Source organism: Arachis hypogaea, chromosome 18 (genome assembly GCF_003086295.3).
Source record: "Arachis hypogaea cultivar Tifrunner chromosome 18, arahy.Tifrunner.gnm2.J5K5, whole genome shotgun sequence".
In the NCBI taxonomy this organism is placed as follows: Eukaryota; Viridiplantae; Streptophyta; class Magnoliopsida; order Fabales; family Fabaceae; genus Arachis; species Arachis hypogaea.
Genome location: NC_092053.1, coordinates 119,483,760 through 119,491,070, shown reverse-complemented (window position 1 = coordinate 119,491,070; position 7,311 = coordinate 119,483,760). Strand labels below are relative to the sequence as shown.

At 39.8% G+C, this 7,311-nt stretch overlaps 1 non-coding gene across 1 annotated transcript; it reads left to right on the top strand.

Moving 5' to 3' along the window:
• Positions 1–6,386: 6,386 nt before the first annotated feature.
• Positions 6,387–6,494, top strand: LOC112773818 (small nucleolar RNA R71). Its single transcript, XR_003188346.1, has one exon. It is a non-coding gene; the product is annotated as a small nucleolar RNA R71 (small nucleolar RNA).
• Positions 6,495–7,311: the final 817 nt, after the last annotated feature.

The window sequence follows — 7,311 nt, the reverse complement described above, 5'->3', positions numbered from 1 at the left end:
GGGAGACAGGCAAGTCAATCTGTACAATCTATAGAGAAAGGCATCAGTTGGAGCAGCCCGTCCACTTGTACATTTTAGCATGCACCGAGGACGGTGCAACCTTTAAGTGTGGGGAGGTCGATACCGATCTCCATGGGTTAGTTATTCTCTTTTCAACACTAATGTCTTATTTTCTTCATTAGTTCATTGTTGCATTGCATAATAGATTGCATGTGTAGTTGATTATTTGCATTTAAATACTACTTGGTTGAAAAATAATAAGTTTCTTTCTAGGACCCTATTTTTGAAAAATAAAAATTTTCACTAATTTAAATAAAAAAAATTAAAATTTTCTATGTGTTAAATTTGTTTGAAGTTGTATTTGGAACATGGTTTTTGAGCCAAAGAACACACAACCTGTGAGATTTTGAGATTAATTACATGGTTACATTAGTTAACCATAAATATTTTATTCTTGTGTGTTTTCTTCTCTATAATTACAATCTTTACTTTGTTCCACTCTATATGTCTATTATTTAGTGTATTTACATGCTTGCATATGATTGAGGCCATTACTTATTTTCACTCACTTATCCCAAATAAGCCTACCCTTTTATGTCACCCTTGTTAGCCACTGGTGCGCAGAAATTGTGATTACACTTTGATTATGTAAAATTCATCGCTCTTTCTTTCCCTGGTAATGGCGCCAAAAACATGATGCCAATACCATGGTTCACAACTTCGCACAACTAACCAGCAAGTGCACTGGGTCGTCCAAGTAATACCTTACGTGAGTAAGGGTCGAATCCCACGGAGATTGTTGGTATGAAGCAAGCTATGGTCACCTTGCAAATCTCAGTCAGGTCAGGTTAAATGTGATTGGATTAGATAATTAAAAGATAAATAATAAAGGATAGAAATACTTATGTAATTCATTGGTGAGAATTTCAGATAAGCGAATAGAGATGCTTTCATTCCTTTGAACCTCTGCTTTCCTGCTATCTTCATCCAATCAGTCTTACTCCTTTTCATGGCTGGCTTTATGTGATACATCACCATTATCAATGGCTACTTTCGGTCTTCTCTCGGGAAAATGATCCAAATGCCCTGTCACGGCACGGCTAATCGTCTGGAGGCATCACCCTTGTCAATGGTTTCATCTTATCCTCTCAGTGAAAATGGTCAACGCACCCTGTCACGGCACGGCTATTCATCTGTCGGTTCTCGATCATGCTGGAATAGGATTTACTATCCTTTTGCGTCTGTCACTACGCCCGGCAATCGCGAGTTTGAAGCTCATCACGGTCATTCAATCATTAAATCCTACTCGGAATACCACAGACAAGGTTTAGACCTTCCGAATTCTCTTGAATGCCGCCATCATTCTAGCTTACACCACGAAGATTCCGATTAAGAGATCTAAGAGATACTCATTCAATCTAATGTAGAACGGGAGTGGTTGTCAGGCACGCGTTCATAGGGAATGCTGATGATTGTCACGTTCATCACATTCAGGTTGAAGTGCGAATGAATATCTTAGAAGCGAAATAAGATGAATTGAATAGAAAACAGTAGTACTTTGCATTAATCTTTGAGGAACAGCAGAGCTCCACACCTTAATCTATGGAGTGTAGAAACTCTACCGTTAAAATTACATAAGTGAAAGTCCAGGCATGGCCGAATGGCCAGCCCCTCTGATCTGAGAACCAGGCGTCCAAAGATCCAAAGATGATCAAAGGATCAAAAGATAATCCAAAGATGTCGAATACAATAGTGAAACGTCCTATTTATAATAAACTAGCTACTAGGGTTTACAGAAGTAAGTAATTGATGCATAAATCCACTTCCGGGGCCCACTTGGTGTGTGCTTGGGCTGAGCTTTGAGTGTTTCACGTGTAGAGGTCCTTCTTGGAGTTGAACGCCAGTTTTGGTGCCAGTTTGGGCGTTCAACTCTGGTTTTGGATCCTTTTCTGGCGCTGGACGCCAGAATTGGGCAGAGAGCTGGTGTTTAACGCCAGTTTGCGTCGTCTATTCTTGGCCAAAGTATGGACTATTATATATTTCTGGAAAGCCCTGGATGTCTACTTTCCAACGCAATTGGAAGCGCGCCATTTCGAGTTTTGTAGCTCCAGAAAATCCATTTTGAGTGCAGGGAGGTCAGAATCCAACAGCATCAGCAGTCCTTCTTCAACCTCTGAATCTGATTTTTGCTCAAGTCCCTCAATTTCAGCCAGAAAATACTTGAAATCACAGAAAAACACACAAACTTATAGTAAAGTCCAGAAATGTGAATTTAACATAAAAACTAATGAAAACATCCCTAAAAGTAACTAGATCCTACTAAAAACATACTAAAAACAATGCCAAAAAGCGTATAAATTATCCGCTCATCACAACACCAAACTTAAATTGTTGCTTGTCCCCAAGCAACTAAAAATCAAATAGGATAAAAAGAAGAGAATATACTATAAATTCCAAACTATCAATGAAACAGAGCTTCAATCATATGAGCGGGACTTATAGCTTTTTGCCTCTTGAATAGTTTTGGCATCTCACTTTATCCATTGAAGTTTAGAATGATTGGCATCTATAGGAACTCAGAGTTCAGATAGTGTTATTGATTCTCCTAGTTCAGTATGATGATTCTTGAACACAGCTTCTTTTATGAGTCTTGGCCGTGGCCCTAAGCACTTTGTTTTCCAGTATTACCACCGGATACATAAATACCACAGACACATAATTGGGTGAACCTTTTCAGATTGTGACTCAGCTTTGCTAAAGTCCCCAATTAGAGGTGTCCAGGGTTCTTAAGCACACTCCTTTTTTTTTTGCTTTGGATCTTGACTTTAACTGCTCAGTCTCAAGTTTTCACTTGACACCTACACGCCACAAGCACATGGTTAGGGACAGCTTGGTTTAGCCGCTTAGACCAGGATTTTATTCTTTTAGGCCCTCCTATCCACTGATGCTCAAAGCCTTGGGATCCTTTTTATTTCCCTTGCCTTTTGGTTTTAAGGGTTATTGGCTTTTTCTGCTTGCTTTTTCTTTTTTTCTTTCTATTTTTTTTTTTTCGCCTATTTTTTTATATTTTTTTTCTTTTGCAAGCTTTGTTCTTTGCTGCTTTTTCTTGCTTCAAGAATCATTTTTATGATTTTTCAGATTATCAAATAACATGTTTTCTAGTCATCATTCTTTCAAGAGCCAACATATTTAACATTCATGAACAACAACTTCAAAAGACATATGCACTGTTCAAGCATACATTCAGAAAATAAGAAGCATTGTCACCACATCAATATAATTAAACTAAGTTCAAGGATAAATTCGAAACTCATGTACTTCTTGTTCTTTTTGAATTAAAACATTTTTCATTTAAGAGAGGTGATGGATTCATAGGACATTCATAACTTTAAGACAGAGTTACTAACTACTAATGATCATGTAATGAAGACACAAACATAGATAAGCACTTAACATAGAAAACGAAAAACAGAAGAAGTAAGATCAAGGAATGAATCCACCTTAGTGATGGTGGCGTTTCCTTCTTGAGGAACCAATGATGTCCTTGAGCTCTTCTTTGTCTCTTCCTTGTCTTTGTTGCTCCTCCCTCATTGCTTTTTGATCTTCTCTTATTTCATGGAGCATGATGGAGTGCTCTTGATGTTCCACCCTTAGTTGTCCCATATTGGAACTTAATTCTCCTAGGGAGGTGTTGATTTGCTCCTAATATTTATGTGGAGGGAAGTGCATCCCCTGAGGTATCTCAGGGATCTCTTGATTTGCAGCCACATGTTCTACCACTGAGCTATAGACCCATGACTCGGAGGTGGAAGCCTTTGTCTTCCCTTCCCCTCTTTTAGAGGTTTAGGTGCCATCAATGGTAATGGAAAAACAAAAAGCTTATGCTTTTACCACACCAAACTTAGAATTTTGCTCGCCCTCGAGCAATAAAAGAAAGAATAGATGAAGAAGAAGAAGAAATGGAGGAGAGGGAGAGTGGGAAGTGTTTCGGCCAAGAAGGGTGTAGAGGGGTGTGTTGTGTAAATTTGATGAAGAATGGAGGGCTTTATATAGGGAAGGGAGGGGGGGTTAAAGTTTGGCCATATGGGTGGGTTTGGGTGGGAAATTGGTTTTGAATTTTTGAAGGTAGGTGGAGTTTATGAGGTAGGTTTATTGGGAAGAGTGGGTGGATGTGAGTGGTGAAGGTTTAATAGGGAAGAGTGTTTATGGGATTGTGTGAAAGAGGGGTGAGAAGAAGTGAATGGAGGTAGGTGGGGATCCTGTGGGGTCCACAGATCCTGAGATGATCCTGTGGGGTCCACAGATCCTGAGGTGTTTAAGGAATTACAACCTTGCACCAAATTAGGCATGTAAAATGCCCTTGCATACAACTCTGGGCGTTCAGCGCCAGGTTGGTGCCCATTTTGGGCGTTCAACGCCCATTTGTTGGCCATTTCTGGCGTTGAACGCCAGAACCATGCTTGTTCTGGGTGTTCAGCGCCAGAACCATGCTCTGTTCTGGCGTTGAACGCCAGGCAGGTGCTTCCTCCAGGATGTGATTTTTCTTCTGTTGTTTTTGATTCCGTTTTCAATTTTTATATTTATTTTGTGACTCCACATGATCATCAACCTATAAAGACATATAACTAAGAAAAATATTGTTAGATAAATAAAAATTGGGTTGCCTCCCAACAAGCGCTTCTTTAATGTCAATAGCTTGACAGTGGGCTCTCATGGAGCCTCACAGATGTTCAGAGCATTGTTGAGACTCCCCAACACCAAACTTAGAGTTTGGATATGGGAGTTCAACACCAAACTTAGAGTTTGGTTGTGGCCTCCCAACACCAAACTTAGAGTTTGACTGTGGGGGCTTTGTTTGACTCTGCTTTGAGAGAAGCTTTTTAGGCTTCCTCTCCATGGATGCAGAGAGAGATCCTTGATTTGTAAACACAAGGTTGTCCTCATTTAATTGAAGGATCAATTCTCCTCTGTCCACATCAATCACAGCTCTTGCTGTGGCCAGGAAAGGTCTTCCTAGGATGATGGATTCATCCTCTTCCTTTCCAGTATCCAAGACTATGAAATCAGCAGGGATGTAAAGGCCTTCAACCTTTACTAACACGTCCTCTACTTGTCTATAAGCCTGTTTTCTTGAATTGTCTGCCATCTCTAATGAGATTTTAGCAGCTTGCACCCCATAGATTCCCAGTTTCTCTATTACAGAGAGGCGCATGAGGTTTATACCTGAACCAAGGTCACACAGAGCCTTAAAGATCATGGTGCCTATAGTACAAGGTATTATGAACTTTCCAGGATCCTGTCTCTTCTGAGGCAATGTCAATTGATCTAGATCACTTAGTTCATTGATGAACAAGGAGGTTCAACTTCCCAGTATCAATGCAAATATTGGCATGCTTCAGATCAAGATAGCATTTGCTCTTCAGTACATCCTCATTCTCTTCAGAAGAGGAATACTCATCAGAGCTCATGAATGGCATAAGGAGGTTTAATGGGATCTCTATGGTCTCTAGATGAGCCTCAGATTCCTTTGGTTCCTCAGAGGAAAACTCCTTATTGATCACTGGACGTCCCAGGAGGTCTTCCCCCTTGGGATTCACGTCCTCTCCTTCCCTTACAGGTTCGGCCATGGTGCTTATGTCAATGGCCTTGCACTCTCCTTTTGCATTCTCTTCTGTACTGCTTGGGAGAGTACTAGGAGGGATTTCAGTGATCCTTTTACTCAGCTGGCCCACTTGTGCTTCCAAATTTCTAATGGAAGACCTTGTTTCATTCATGAAACTTACAGTGGCCTTGGATAGATCAGAGACTAAGTTTGCTAAGCTAGATGGATTCTGCTCAGAATTCTCTGTCTGTTGCTGAGTAGATGATGGAAAAGGCTTGCTATTGCTAAACCTATTTCTTCCACCATTATTAAAGCCTTGTTGAGGCTTTTGATCCTTCCATGAGAGATTTGGATGATTTCTCCATGATGGATTATAGGTGTTACCATAAGGTTCACCTAAGTAATTCACCTCTGCTATTGCAGGGTTTTCAGGATCATAAGCTTCTTCTTCAGAAGATGCCTCTTGAGTACTATTGGATGCAGCTTGCATTCCATTCAGACTCTGAGAAATCATATTGACTTGCTGAGTCAATATTTTATTCTGAGCCAATATGGCATTCAGAGTATCAATTTCAAGAACTCCCTTCTTCATAGGCGTCCCATTACTCACAGGATTCCTCTCAGAAGTGTACATGAACTGGTTATTAGCAACCATGTCAATGAGTTCTTGAGCTTCTGCAGGCGTTTTCTTTAGGTGAATGAATCCACCTGCAGAAGTATCCAATGACATCATTGATAGCTCAGATAAACCATCATAGAATATATCCAGGATGGTCCATTCTGAAAGCATGTCAGAAGGACACTTTTTGGTCAACTGTTTGTATCTTTCCCAAGCTTCATAGAGGGATTCACCATCTTTTTGTTTGAAGGTTTGAACATCCACTCTTAGCTTGCTCAGCTTTTGAGGAGGAAAGAACTTGGCTAAGAAAGCCATGACCAGCTTATCCCAAGAGTTCAGGCTGTCTTTAGGTTGAGAGTCTAACCATATTCTAGCTCTGTCTCTTATAGCAAATGGGAAAAGCATGAGCCTGTAGACTTCAGGATTTACTCCATTAGTCTTAACAGTATCACAGATCTGCAAGAATTCAGTTAAGAACTGAAAAGGATCTTCAAATGGAAGTCCATGAAACTTGCAGTTCTGCTGCATCAGAGAAACTAATTGAGGTTTCAGCTCAAAGTTGTTTGCTCCAATGGCAGGAATGGAGATGCTTCTTCCATGTAAATTGGAATTTGGTGCAGTAAAGTCACCAAGCATCTTCCTTACATTATTATTATTTTCGGCTGCCATCTCCTCTTCCTGTTCGAAAATTTCTGAAAGGTTATCTCTGGATTGTTGTAATTTAGCTTCTCTTAATTTTCTCTTCAGAGTCCTTTCAGGTTCTGGATCTGCTTCAACAAGAATGTTCTTGTCCTTGCTCCTGCTCATATGACAAAGAAGAGGGCACAGAAAAATAATAATAATAGAGATCCTTTATACCACAGTATAGGGATCCCTTTGTGAGTGGAAGAAAAGAGGGAGACAAAGAATGTGATGTAAAGAAAGAAACACAACTGTGAGGAGGGCAGAGATGTGAGATGAGATGTTAGTAAATGAATAAATAAATAAAATAAGATGAGAGAGGGAAAATTTCGAAAATAATTTTTGAAAAAGAGTTAGTGATTTTTGAAAATAGTTTTTGAAAAAGGTTAGTAATTTTCGAAAATTAAGA